Source organism: Neophocaena asiaeorientalis, unplaced genomic scaffold, assembly GCF_003031525.2.
Source record: "Neophocaena asiaeorientalis asiaeorientalis breed wild unplaced genomic scaffold, Neophocaena_asiaeorientalis_V1.1 scaffold36, whole genome shotgun sequence".
NCBI classification, from domain to species: Eukaryota; Metazoa; Chordata; class Mammalia; order Artiodactyla; family Phocoenidae; genus Neophocaena; species Neophocaena asiaeorientalis.
This window is the reverse complement of record NW_020174149.1, coordinates 6418686-6432971: the sequence shown is the minus strand read 5'-3', so window position 1 is coordinate 6432971 and position 14286 is coordinate 6418686. Positions and strand designations below refer to the sequence as shown.

Sequence of the window (14286 nt, the reverse complement as noted above, 5' to 3'; positions counted from 1 at the left end):
CTAAGGAGCCTAGGAGCAGGTGAGCTCAGGGTCTAGAAATTCATCAAGATGGAAACTATAGGCAGTCCAGCACAAATGGCTTCAAAGCAAAGGACAAACTGTCCCATAGACCCAGGACCTAAAAGAAAGCTATGTCTAAAATGTACGAGTCAGAAAAGCACATGTTTCTCAAAAGGTAAACACACAACCTACTACTCAAGAACTACTGTACTAATTCAAATTATCACTGCTTCCTGCTGATCATGGTTGCGTAACTACCTCAGGTCTAACTTTGCAGAAGGATGTATCTGCATGGCTACTTAAAGTTACACCTCTGTGGGAGGGAGACGCAAGAGGGAGGAGATATGTGGATATATGTATACGTATAGCTGATTCACTTTGTTATACAGCAGAAACGAACACACCATTGTAAAGCAATTATACTCCAATAAAGACGTTAACAAAATAAATAACTAAAATAAAGTTACGCTTCTGACATCTTGCTTTAAATGGTAAGCTCCAGGAGGAGTTATTTGACTTTCCTATTATAACCACAGAGATAGCATGATATACAAGTAGGTCACAGATTATGAATGAACACAGATGAATAATTACAACTGATCAATTTTTATGCCAATAATTAAAAAATCTTCTCTTTTAAATTAAGATAATTTAAGAAGAAATGTAGAGACCCTATTCTTCTCATATTTGAGCCAGGCAATACTTAAACTTACATATAACCAACCAGTCCCTATCATTAACCTTTATTGACCTAAAGATTACTCACGTATCAACACATGTCAACCATCAATTTGCCCCATGCCCTCAGGAATTTCAGAGACCTGTTTTAAGAAAAGCAGTAATGACTTCTGAAGGAGTGAACAATGGAATCTGATTTTCTAAAACAGTTTTAGGGTCAATGATACAAGTCCTTACATCCTGGATTTTAACCTGCTCATGTACTGTGGGGAAGGAGGAAAGACAGGGGCCAGGGAGGCAGGGAGACTGGGATTGATATCAAATGACATCTCAGAGCAGCGCCCTTGCCAACCAAATTCTGCCTGGCTCTGACCATAGACTAGTCAGCAGCTTCAATTACATAGTATTTCCCCTTTAACATTTCCCTCCCCCCATTCATGTTTTAAAACATAATAAAACATAATTTCTTATGTTACTGCCAAGAGGGTCTTTCTGGCATTTTACTGCTAAAGTCCTATCCTTCCACCTACACTCCTCGACCTCCCCCACCCCTCCGCTACTAAAAAAAATCACAACTGAAAGAAAAGAGAAAAGAAAATGGAAAAGTATGAAACCTGTGAACACACATAAGGGGGAAAACACTCCTTGCCCTGCTTTCTCCTAAAGAGTGAGGAAAGACAACCAAAATGAAGGGCAAAAGGAGCCTGTGTGTGTGTGTGTGTGTGTGTGTGTGTGTGTGTGTGTGTGTGTAATCTGTATGGTACAAGAGGAAGCCATATAAGATCTCTCAGTGCCCTAATGTCATGCTTAATAAACAAAGCTCACAGTCAATGACATTACCCAGGAAATACCATGTCCCGTACTGTTCAGTGTTTGTTTCAGAGTGCTAAGTCTGGAGAAAAACAAAGGAAGCCAGAGGGAGGAAGAGAAATTCAGTTTAACTGTACTGCTGTGAGCTCTAAAAGCAAGCCAAATCCCAAGTCTGCCTCTTTTATTTTGTTAGGAGAAAATCTTTTCAAGTATGCACATGATAAAAAAAAAAAATCTATGGGCACTGGTCTTCCTTTGGGTAAGTCAGTGGTCTTTATCATTTCGTTTTAACAAAGAAGAAAGCATAAAACCACTTCCCTTCCAATGCATCATACTTCCAGAGTTTGGTCCCATAACTAACACAGAGTTGTGTACTTCATTAAAACTCAGAGATCCACCTGGTTTAAGGTTTTACAGAGCCATTAGGCAGCAGTTGAAATATGGTACAATTTTCTCATATGGCAGGCAGTCTGTTATTATGGATTGGGTCCTCCTGGCAACGAATGTGCCAGATGAATTTACACTTTCCAGTCCCTGGAAGGCCTCACATGCCCCCAGCACATGTATGTACACGCTGTTTTGCTCCCACTCAGAGGACATACTATGTATGTCTTCCTTTCTTTCTTCTTCTCTTCTCTTTCTTCTTTCTTCTTCTCTTCTCTTTCTTCTTTCTTCTCCCTATTTCCTCTTACATTCAGTCATGTGGTCCCACTTTTTACACATTTCTGGAGTAGTTTTATCCTCCAGCTCCAATACATATACATTTTGGGTATTTTTTGACCACCTTTACTCATGTGGTGCCCTCCCCTCCCCAACCCCTACCCTCACCTCTGGCCACCACCAGTCCGTTCTCTGTATCTATGGGTTAGTGCTTTAAGTCTATCCATGTTGTCACAAAAGGCAGGATTTCCTTCTTTGTTATGGCTGAATAATACTCCATGGTACAGTCGACTCTGAAACAACGTGGGAGTTGGGGGCATTGACCCTCTATGCAGTCGGAAATCTGCTATAACTTTTGGTTGGCCCTCCATATCCATGGTTCCTTCATACCCAAGGTTCTGCATCCGTGGATTCAACCAAGTGTGGATCATGTAGTACAGTAGTATTTACTATCAAAAAAAGTCTGTGTATGAGTGGACCCATGCAGTTCAAACCCATGTTATTCAGAACTCAACTGTGTATGTGTGTGTCTATATATATATATATAGACACACACATGCCACATCTTTACCCATTCATCTGTTGATGGACAATTAGGTTGTTTTCATGTCTTGGCTCTTGTAAATAGTGCTGCAATGAATATGGGGGTACGTATATCTTTTCAAAGTTCACATTTTAAATACTAGTTAAAGGGTTACCATTCACCTAGAATCTCTTTGAAATGAGTCCTGCAAAATAATTGGAAAATCACAACTTTTATATTTGCCTCTAAAGCCTAACTATAGCAACCACAATCTAGTTTTTCAAAGGGATCATTATATTTGTCAGCAGATAAATCTCTTATTTATTTCTGACAACCTTTGTGTAACGTAAGATGGTATTCCTGAGACAATTAAAGAGAAAAAAGAAAAGAGCGTGTACAGACAAGGAAACGCCATGCTGCATCTGACCAAGACTGCAAAGGCTTAACAGGAGCCAGTTCTGATTAGGAACATTTTGTAATCAGGAAGCAGAGGGCAAGTGAATATGAGCCATTTCTGCTTGCTGAGGATTCTTTTCCGGGGTGAGTGGCTGTTCTCATACCAAAGCTGGGCAGGGACACCAAAGGTATCTGCCAGGAAAGCCATACAAAGGTGTGAGATTTCAGGGCTTCCCTGGTGGCGTGGTGGTTGAGAATCTGCCTGCCAATGCAGGGGACATGGGTTCGATCCCTGGCCCGGGAAGGTCCCACATGCCGTGGAGCAACTAGGCCTGTGAGCCACAAGTACTGAGCCTGCGCATCTGGAGCCCGTGCTCCGCAACGGGAGAGGCCGCGACAGTGAGAGGCCCGCACACCGCGATGAAGAGTGGTCCCCGTTCACCGCAACTAGAGAAAGCCCTTGCACAGAAATGAAGACCCAACACAGCCAAAAATAAATAAATAAATTTTTTTTGTAAAAAAGGTGTGTGATTTGAATCAAGAAGACATGGGAGTAACTCGTTGGGTGATTATTCACACTCTTAGCAGGGCAGCAATGAAATTAATATGTAAATATTTTTAAGTCAAACGAATATTTCTACCCGCAGGCATAGAATAACTTGAAGAACAGAATGTCAATATCTCAAATTAAGCAGAACAATCCTGCTTCATGAGATAAATTATCTTTCAGTGGTATTACATGGACATTTTAATCTTATAAAACATAAACAGTGGTGCTTGCTATCAAAATATTGTCCCCAAATATTGTCATTTCCTCTGTCCTGAAGACAAGATTAAAGGACAAGCAAGGAGATGGCAGTAATGATTTACAAATTGTATTCTAATCACAATTTTTTTAATCAACTTTATTGAGATATAAATTATGTATGATAAAATTTATCCATTTCACGTGGAAAGTCACTGAGTATTGGCAAGTGTCTACACCTGTGTCACCACCAACATAATCAAGACATAAGACAGTTTTGTCACCCAAAAATTTCTCTCATGTCCTTTGGCTGCCGGTCCCCTCCTGGGCCACCACTAACATGCTCTCTGTTCCTACAGGGCATTTTGCCTATTCTAGCATTTCGTGGAAACAGAATCACAACGAATGCATTCTTTTGTGTCTGTCATCTCTAATCTTGACTTGCCAAACCTACCATTTTGCTCAAAGTCCTGTGCCCCTCACTCCTGCATCTCATGGTCAGGAAATCAGCTTCAACTCTGATAACCAGACCAGGGATGGACAAGTGCCATTTTTGAGAAAGTCACTAGAATAGCAGGAAACAAGGAGTGGGAAGTTGCCAAGGTCAACTCCAGTTCATTTCCTTTTGGGGTATTAATTTTAGCACATTGTTTGGGTTTCCCCAAGAAGATATTTTTGGAATAAGGGGATTCCAAGCATGAAGGCTAAACATAGAAAAGACGAAGACCCTTCCCATACTCTTTCCCACACACGCCTTAAAGTGTTAGGTCTTTGACCAAACAGATGCAAGATAAATGCTTGATGATGACATCAGAGAGAGAAGAAAGAGATGGGTTTTCTCGCAATATCTAGAAGAATTTGGGAAAATACTAAAGTACAAAGCAATTGTGGATTACTTATTTCTGAACCTACTGATATTCTTCTCACCTAAAGTAGAATTTTCCTGGGTTTATAAATTAGAAGTTTTCACTTACCACCACTTAACACCAAACACGAATACTTTCTTCTTCTTGTTAGGACCAAGCAAGGATATTTTTGGTTGTGTGAGACATACAGTTGTCTATGGGCCTGATACGCTCTATATAAGCCACCCCAGTGTCAGAAGAATCCTAATTATCAAAATCATTAGGCTATTCTGTTTCCTGATGTCCTCTAAGACCTTCCTGTGTGACTCAACTTTTTCAAATAAGAAAAGGCATAAATTGTTCTGTGTCCTAAGTCTTTATGTAAACATCAGCTCCTGGGTTCTATTTGTCCTCAAGCTGCTGTCACATAATGATTGGAAGAGAAAATATTAATTCTTCCAGGGCTCTGGGGTATAATGCAAGCAATAAATCAACTTACATAATTTTTTTTGAAATAAAGCAAAGGGATAAATTAGTTAAAATGATTTATTTAAGAGTAGTGTTTGTCATTAAGAACCTTTCTACTTCAACTGAAACAATTTTGATCCCAATGATAAGATTATTGTAATCTATGGTATTGTAATAGATGAAAAAAACTAAGGCAAAAACAGGAGACAACTAAGATGATGTATACTGAGAAGAATTACAGAGAGGGCTGTGCTCATGACTATTTTATTATTTTATTACTTATTTAAAATTTATTATTTTATCATTTAGTGAGAAATTATGTTGGATTCTTGCCCTCGAAAGAGCAATACTTCCTTCATCAGACAGATTATCTGACCAATAAGAAGGTTAATCAAACCACTAAAGAGAAGGTTAATCAAACCACTAAAATAGAATGAATATTCAAACGAAAAAAGTTTTAATTCTTCTGAATAGTAAGTCAACATTAGGTACTACTGCCTACTTAGTAGGCAGTCTTGTCTTACGTTATCTAGTTCTATAAGGGAAAAAAGGGTTTATAAACTCTGTTAACCATATATTCAAAAGGTCAATGGCCATTAAAATGATCCTTTCACTGACATTTCTCAAGGTCAATCTCTCACCCATGTGAGCCTCTGATGGCAGAAAATAAACCCAGATCTTACCATAAACATAGATTCTTTCCAATATCTAAAGCCAATGTAAAGGAGAAATAGAATTTGTCATATTTCTTTGGTATCAAGGGTGTGTGTAGAGGCAGTGGGTTCCAGGGAAAAGAGCACCAAAATAAAAATTTTATAACTTGGGCTTCCCTGGTGGCACAGTGGTTAAGAGTCCGCCTGCCGATGCAGGGGACACAGGTTCGTGCCCTGGTCTGGGAAGATCCCACATGCTGCGGAGCAGCTAGGCCCGTGAGCCATGGCCGCTGAGCCTGCGCGTCCGGAGCCTGTGCTCCGCAACAGGAGAGGCCACAACAGTGATAGGCCCACGTACCGCAAAAAAAAAAAAAATTTTATAACTCGTCTTTGATTCCCCGCTTCCTGTAGTAGGGACCTTGAATAAGTCATGGCCCTTCTAGTCTCCTTTGGTTCTTTATTTGTTTAAAAAAAAAATGTAGTTGGAAATTGTCCCACATTCCTGCTCTACCTGGAGTGAGATAACAAAAAGATGCATGTGATCTGGTTTGAAAACTTTTTAAGCGTCACACAAATGCAGAGGATTACCACTCTTTTATGCATACCATCTCTCTAAATACTGTATGCTATACATATTCCTATGTCAGCACTACCCTTAAATTTGTGAAACAATCCAGCTCTGGCCACAGATCTCCTGAGGACACATTCCTTCTTACATCAACAATGCACATTTACAAATTACCTAAAGACCCCCTAAATCTACAGCAAAATCTTCCACACTCTGTTTTCTAAACTAAAAGCACAACTGGCTGTAACTTACCAGCTAACTCACTGACTAACCAACTAACTAAAACATACAGGCAGAAAGCAGCATGTTCAGTAAGCTTACCAGGTTTAAACTGGAATGGAAAAACAAAATCTAAATTCAAAATATGGGCAGAAAAGGGCCCAGACAAATCAGTTATTATTCCTCAAAAACATCACACTCCTTGGAAGATCTACAAGCTAAATACAAACTCCCACAGCAGGATGTCACACACATTCAGATTGTAGTCACTGCTCAGTGATGGCCATAGGCAACAAAGACCTTCTTTGAGACAACTTCCACCTGGTTGGGGCGCCCCAGTTCTGAACAGTCTACTGCAGCCAAATGTCTCTCCTCCCTGTTTTGCCATCTGGTTGAGATAGAAAGGTTACAGGGATAGTGATAAGGGAGCTGGTACTACATGGAACAAGGATTCAGATCAGTGACTGCCCACTTCCTCTTTCAGTGTGATCAGAAGACCTCAACAGATAGGCTGTGATCAAAACAAAACATTTGGGGTCATACTGGCTAAGTTATTAAAGGCTGTGGACAAGTCATTCTTCATGCTTTTTAGAGTTCACCTAATCACACATAAAGGTTTCTGTCATTGAATCTTCATCTGGTAGCCATGGAATCCAGTGAATTTATGAATTTCGGGGTAGTATGCAGTTGTTGACCCTAAGATGCTCACATTCAAAAAGCAGTCAGTCGGTCGATCTTTTCAGTGATTATCACGGGTGCCTGAAAGGGGAGAACCTTGTCTTGTCAGGGTAGGATTGTGGAAATCAACTAACTTAAAATCAAATTAGAAATTAAACATATCTTTGATTTTTCAATCTGGGGGGGGGGAATAATTATAGATTCACAAAAGGTTGCATAAAATTGCACAGGGAGGTCCTTCATACTCTTCACTCAGTTTCCTCCAAAGGTAACATCTTTCATAGTTATAATGCAACATCAAATCAAGAAACTGACACTGATACAATCCACAGAGTTTATTTCACCAGTTTTATAGGCACTCATTGTGTGTATGTGTTTAGTTCTCTAAAATTTAACATATATGTAGATTTGTGTGGTCACCACCACAATCAAGATACAGACTATTCCGTCACCAGAAGGATTACTCACAATACCTCTTTATAGCTACTTCCAGCCCCTCCACCAACCCTAACTCTTGGCAACTACTAGTCGGCTCTCCATCTCTATAATTTTGTCATATCAAGAATGTTACATTAATGGAAACATATAGTATGTAATTTTTTGAGGTTAGCTTTTTCCATTAACTGTAATTCCCCTGAGATCCACCTAAGTTGTTGCATGTGTCAATAGTTTGTTACTTTTTATTGCTGAGTAATATTCCATGGTACGGATGTACCAGTGTTTGGTTAACCGTTCCTCCATTGAAGGACATTTGGAAACAGGTTCTTATTTTAAAACAGTCCAAATTTGTGAATTCTGACACAGATCAGATTAGTTGTATAAAGAGAAAAGATCTGTCCTGACTGGATGAAAATATGCTGTAGAATAATCTATTCACAAATTGATTACACATGAATATTATACATTCACTTTATGGCTTTTACCTTTTGGTGACCATAGAAGTTCTCAATAATGTGTTCCAATTTTATGGTGCTTAAGAAAGCCTCTAGCAAAAACTTCCTGCCCAAACGTACCTTTTTTGTCCTAGATCTTTACAGTAATGCTTCAATGGCCTCTACAGCAAACAGAATTTTAAGAGATATCTATTTTTTCCAGATCGAAGAATTGAATTAACAATCTCCAAGATTTCTGAGTGGCTTTGATCTGTCTTGCCTGACTGACTTTTCAGCCATTTCATGTACTGAAATATTCCCAATGCAACTAGAAGTTCCAAGTGTAGAGCTCTCTTCCCTATTCTGTCACTTAAAGCTATTAAGCCCCCATCCATAATTTAAGCAAACACATGATGAGCGCTTTCCATGGGCCCAGTGCTCGTGGGCTGGCTCCTCCATACATTACAAATACCCTCTCAAATGGTCTCTATTATTATTTCCATTTCACAGATGAGAAAACTGAGGCTCAGAGGAATTGAGGTACATTTCTCCCAGTCACACATTTAGCAAATGGAGCTCTCAGGTTTCAAACCCAGGGGTCTAGTTCTAGCACCTGTGTCTTTAATGGCCCCCACTACTTTCCCACCTTCAAAGACTGCATCCCTGCTTGTCCAGTTTGCCTAATACACTTTTCATTTCCCCACTCCTCCTATATTTGTTTCACATAGTTCCTACTTTTGTGTTTTTCTATTGTCGTTATCTTCTATGTCTCTAGAACAATTCCTATTTTACTCCACCCTCCATACACTAAAATAGACAGTGTCTACTAAAGTTTATTACGTAGAACCAGGCATCACCTCCCCTCCCCGCCAACAATAGGGATAAAAGAAGGTCTAAGGATCCCCCAAGATGAAGACCAACATGGCGATTATTTGAAGGGAGATAACCCATTCTTGGGAATGTTACATGTTCCTTTCCTTTGCTCGTTTGATTCTCTCATTTTGGTTGTATATACCCAACCAGAAGGTAGACGCAGAAAAAGGAAAGAACGTGAAACTCATGTTGGTTGAAATGACCCTTTACCGAAGCTCTAGCAGGGTGGGGTGGGATAGGGGAGGCAAAGAGGCTGTTATAACTCTTAGCTGAAATGTGTTAACTTGGGTTGAGCTGTTTATTTACCTGTGTGGTTTCTGAGTCCCACAACTCCTCTAGAGGAGAACACATACTTAAACACCCTAGAATATGTATTGCAAGTATTTTTTGGATAACTCCCATTCCTGTCCCTCACACCTTTGGCTTTTCTACAACAGGGACGGTGCCAGTGGCACAATTCTTTCACATTTTACCCATTATTTGTAGTAGAATAGGAATAATCTGAAAAGTTTGCCTTTGCCTCACACCAAATCTTAAAGCAAACAAAATCTTTGGAGGACTGTCTAGCCTGCAAAATGTTTCTCTCACATAAATTGTGTACTAGCTAACTCCTTCTCTTCTCCATCTCCTTCCTACCATCCTTGCTTCCCATGTCATTAAATTAAACCACCACAGGCATGTGCCTGCTACAATGAGTTTTATCACAAAAGGGATTCTCGGGAAAACCACGCTAAAAAACTTGGCATATATGAAATTACTCATAAGGCCCGCTGTCTGATCTTCACGCAGCTGCTCTGATTAATGTTAAGCCTTGTGCCTGGTGCTTGGCTGGGCACGCCGAGGAAATGGACAGAGAGTGTCTGCGCCGCTCCTCTACCCCCTGTTCAGCAACTCCTGGATTCAAATAGCATTTTCTTTCCAAACCACCAAGGCACATTAGGGAACTCAGGGAGAGGTGGGTGTTAAGGAAGGGAGGATACAAGGCACGTCTAGGGATCCAGGGATATAAAGGCCGGGGTATGGAACTGGAGGTGGGGAGAGAGGATTGGGAAGAGGCAGGAGTCACTACAATGTGCTACGTACCTACAGCCCTCCCTAAGCCTCCACCCCCACACACCAACTCCTACCAGACACACCTCGCTCCCCACCCTCTCAACATGGCATGGCTCCTTTTAATAACTCCATTCATCCCCCTTGAACTTCACGAGAAGCAGAAATCAAATCACAGACAGCATTTCTATCGAGGCAGGCACATCACAAAAGGATGGACAATAGGTATCTTAAAGATCATCACGGAACAATTCTCACATCCAGGCATTGACTAAATATTCCTGACCTGTTAGACGGCTTACAAGGACAATACGGTGATCAAAGAATGAAGTCTTAGCTAAAACAATCGACAAAAACTGGGCTTGCCCTGGAACTTTAAGAACCAAAGTTTCCTATTTGTAAGATAGAAATCGATTTTATAATTTTACTAATTGGCAATAGTACAGAGCTGGGGACATCTGTCATTATACACTTAGGGACTCATCACTGACAGAGGCTGTGCTGTGAAATGGGGTATCAACTTTGGCTAGATGAAGTATCTGTGAAAGACCTTCTCACACATCCCCCCCCCAAGTACAGTCTCATGTTAATAACAGACCAAAATGCTTGCAAATATCATCTTCTAAAATTATTTTTATATTTCCAGACATTCTCATGGATTCAGTTTTAATAAGTAGGAAAGAAAAAAACCCCAAGAAAACATAGTTACGGGCTTATTTTCACATCTTTTATAATTAATATTATTTGAGGAAGAAAATTCCAAATACAATCTGAGCTAATACACCATATTTGTTACAATCCTTCCCTCTCTCTCTCATCTTTCCTGTATATACTTCAAATGAACTTAAAATGAAACTTTCAGACAGAAACTTAAGCTATAGTAATTAGTTCAAAGCTGAAGCTTCGATCACCTCCTACAGATCAAACTGCCAACACAATTTGAAGAAAAGGGAATGTTTCTAATCTCTTGTAATTTCATGTACAAAAAACAACCATCTTTATCTTACAGAAAATTCTCTTCGAAATCTGTCAGCAAAACAGGAGAAAGGTTGGGGCTGTGTATGAGAACACACCGTCAAAAGCTATGAGTCTTATTTTGCCTTTTCTAAGTCACTTCAGATACTCAAAAAAAGTGAGTTTCCCCTCACTTATCAAAAACAAATGAAACCGTAGAGCATAAAAATAATCCCACCCTACTTTAAGTCAAGATCCCCTTTAAACTCTGTAGGGAAAACTCCCCGGTTGTACCTACGCTGAGCTTTTTCACACTATCAGGTCACTGCACGGAATGTAAATTGAGCAAAAGGCCAATTTCACAGAGGGGGCAGGATTCAGATAAAGTAATGATGGATGGAGTGAGGTAAAGAAGGCGTGTGGCCCTCAAGATGCTCAATCACTAGTTCTGGGTGAGGGGTGAGTGATATTACACTGGCTTAATGGACTTGCCAGTACCAATTAACCTGGGACACAAGGAATGGCCAAATGCATCACGAGAAGTTGTTACAATTCTTGAGTCTAATGATCAGAGAAATAATTCACAGATCAAGTGTCTGATGATGCTCGAGGGTAGCTTTAAAACATTCCACCACACACAAAAAATCCTTCTAGCCCTCCGAATGGTTACCCACCATTTTCACACACCTTCTCTTACATGAGATAACTCACTGAAATGCCAAGTTCATGAATAAATAAATCTTAGTTTTAGCTCCCTTTCCTGCCTTTTCCTTCAGAGGGAAATCAACATCAGTTTGCCAAAGAAGTATAATTCGAGGTCCATCTTCCCACCTTCTTAGAACTCAAATGTAGTGAACAAGTATTATCTCTTTTCCCCCTGATGGAAGGCAGTCCAATGAGGCATCCTGTTCTTTACTCCCCGTTTTGCTCTCCCATGCCTTGGAGACCATCCTTCCTCCCACATAGGCTGGGAATCCTCGCCAAGTAGAACCAGCAAGACTCAGCTAAGCTGTGGCTCGTCAGGGTCCCAAAGTCAGGAGAACGAGGAGGGTCTAGAGTTGAGGTAGGGGTTGATGTGGTCCTAGGATGGGAATGAGGACAGGTTATTTACTCCCTTTAATCTGGTCCAACAGCAAATTAAAAGAAACATCCAAACCTAAGTTGGATCCAGCCAAGAATTATTTGCATGAAATCTGACTTGCATCTAGGCCAGACTCTCCAGGTCCACTGTTGAACTTTCCTGATCTGGAATCACGTCTCTCTAAACATTCCCAAGGGTACTGTTATCACATTTTATTGGTGGAGAGTACACTGGAAAGGACGTATCATTCAGCATCCCCAGTGGACACCTGAAAACGCTTGTGGTACAGTAAGCAGGACCAAGAGATGAGCTTTCCACTTACAAAGAGGTATATGCTCTTCTGTATTGCTCTCTGCTCCTGGTGGCCAAATGTCTACACTTCATCAGAAAGCAATAACAGAGGATCAAAACGGAAGGCCTCATGCAACCCATACTTATCCAACCCTTGGGTTCCAGATTGTCCTGTCAACAGGCATTTTGTAGCTGGGAAAAGAAAAGAGCTGCACTGCTTATCCTGCCAAGGAGATAATGGATCCAGTAATTTCTGAGTTTGCCTCAGGAAAGTTTAACTATCCATTAACCACATTCTTGAGTGCAGGGTGGAACATCACACATTTTATGTTTCATACTAAATTATGGGCTTGGTCCCAGTGCAAATTTAAGCACCGGATACGCTGGGAACAGCATCATATGGCACTATCCTAGCTCCAAGGCTCACAAGTCATTAAGCAAACTGGGATCCTTCTCACTATTGAAAATCACTATCACATGCTAATAACAATCGCAACAATAATAATAGCGAATACTTTTGTGTCCTTAAAATGAACACAATGCTAAATACTCTATGCATGCGTTATCTGATGCATACATTTATTTCTGATGACAGCTATGTGAGTTGATTGCTAATAGCCACACTTTATGGATGATGTAACCAAGGTGGGGAGAAGATAAGCATGTCCAAGGTCACAGAGCTGTTAACTGGTCGGACCAGGACTTGAACCCAGGTCTATCTAGCTACAAGTTTACGCTCTTAACCCATTCAAAAGGCTTCACATATGGCAAAAAAAAAAAAAAAAAAGTGTTTTATTTGGCTAGAAAAATAGGAAAAGAAAATTCTAGTGCATCCTCCTTTCAACAGTTTAATATGAACTGTTCAAAGCGGGCAACTGAGATGCTTCTAAGCATCTGTGGCTCACTTCTTTTGGATCCCAGAGTGCTGCGATGGAAATAAGTTGTAGTCTAGATCATACTTTTCTTCTAATATATGCAATGCAAGAAATTCAGTTCTGAGATATTCAGCGTAGTTGGCTCCTTTTTGCCCCTTGGGAAGAGTAAAATTTCAGTTTGTTTTATTTAAAGCATCTCTAACCTTGAAGTGACCACCTTTATCTTGGTCCCCCACTGGCCTGGCTGCCCAGATATTTAGTAAAAGCAATTCTGGGGAGTTCTCACTCATCATGTTTGATTTGGGGGAATATTCACTCATCATAGCTATGTGGCTGCCACATACCCCACAGTCTCATAAAAATTGCACCATATCGTCTCTGAGAAGAATCTTCCAGTCAGAAAGGTGGTCCCTTTAGGAGAGGTCAGGGAAATCCCCAACATTTAGGTCCACTGGGTGGAGGGGGGTTGAATGACGTGATTTAGGAGGCCTTGGCCTAAAGCGCTGTGGTAGGCATGATGAAAGTGAGGCCAAGGATCAGATTTCCCAAGGAACCCAGAACACCACACCAGAGGTAGGTGTATGATATCCATCTGCTGAACTTGTGACGCCAGAGAACTTCAACTGGAGTAACATGAAAACTGGCCTGGCCCCTCCAATTTCAAAAGCATCAGTCCTATCCCCTTTGCTTTGATGGTGTGCAAAATGGGTCTGAAATGTGATCTCTCAATTATTCCCAAGGTTGCTGCTGCCAAAAGAAAGAGCCATAAGCCAGACCCTTTTGCACGTTCAATCTTCGTCACCAGCTTTGAAATTAAGACCATGTTGGTGGGAAGGGTTGAGAAGTAGAAAGAGGAGGCCTCTTTTTGTCCAGGCTTTGGCTAAAGTTAAAAGTGATTTATCCTTTTTTGCACAGCTGGGTGCTTGCTGTATAAAATGGAAGACATGCATAGAACCCACCAAAGAAAGTGGGCATACCGTGGGACTTGAGGTAGAAGCAGAAAGAAATGTTGAACTATTAAAACTATTTCAAATTAGATAATTGATT

The 14286-nt window shown here is 40.6% G+C and overlaps 1 protein-coding gene across 1 annotated transcript in view; it reads right to left on the bottom strand.

Annotated features, from left to right (window-relative positions):
* CREB5 (cAMP responsive element binding protein 5) overlaps positions 1-14286 on the bottom strand; it is a 407122-nt gene that overhangs the window by 205098 nt on the left and 187738 nt on the right. The gene's annotated exons all lie outside the window — the stretch shown is intronic.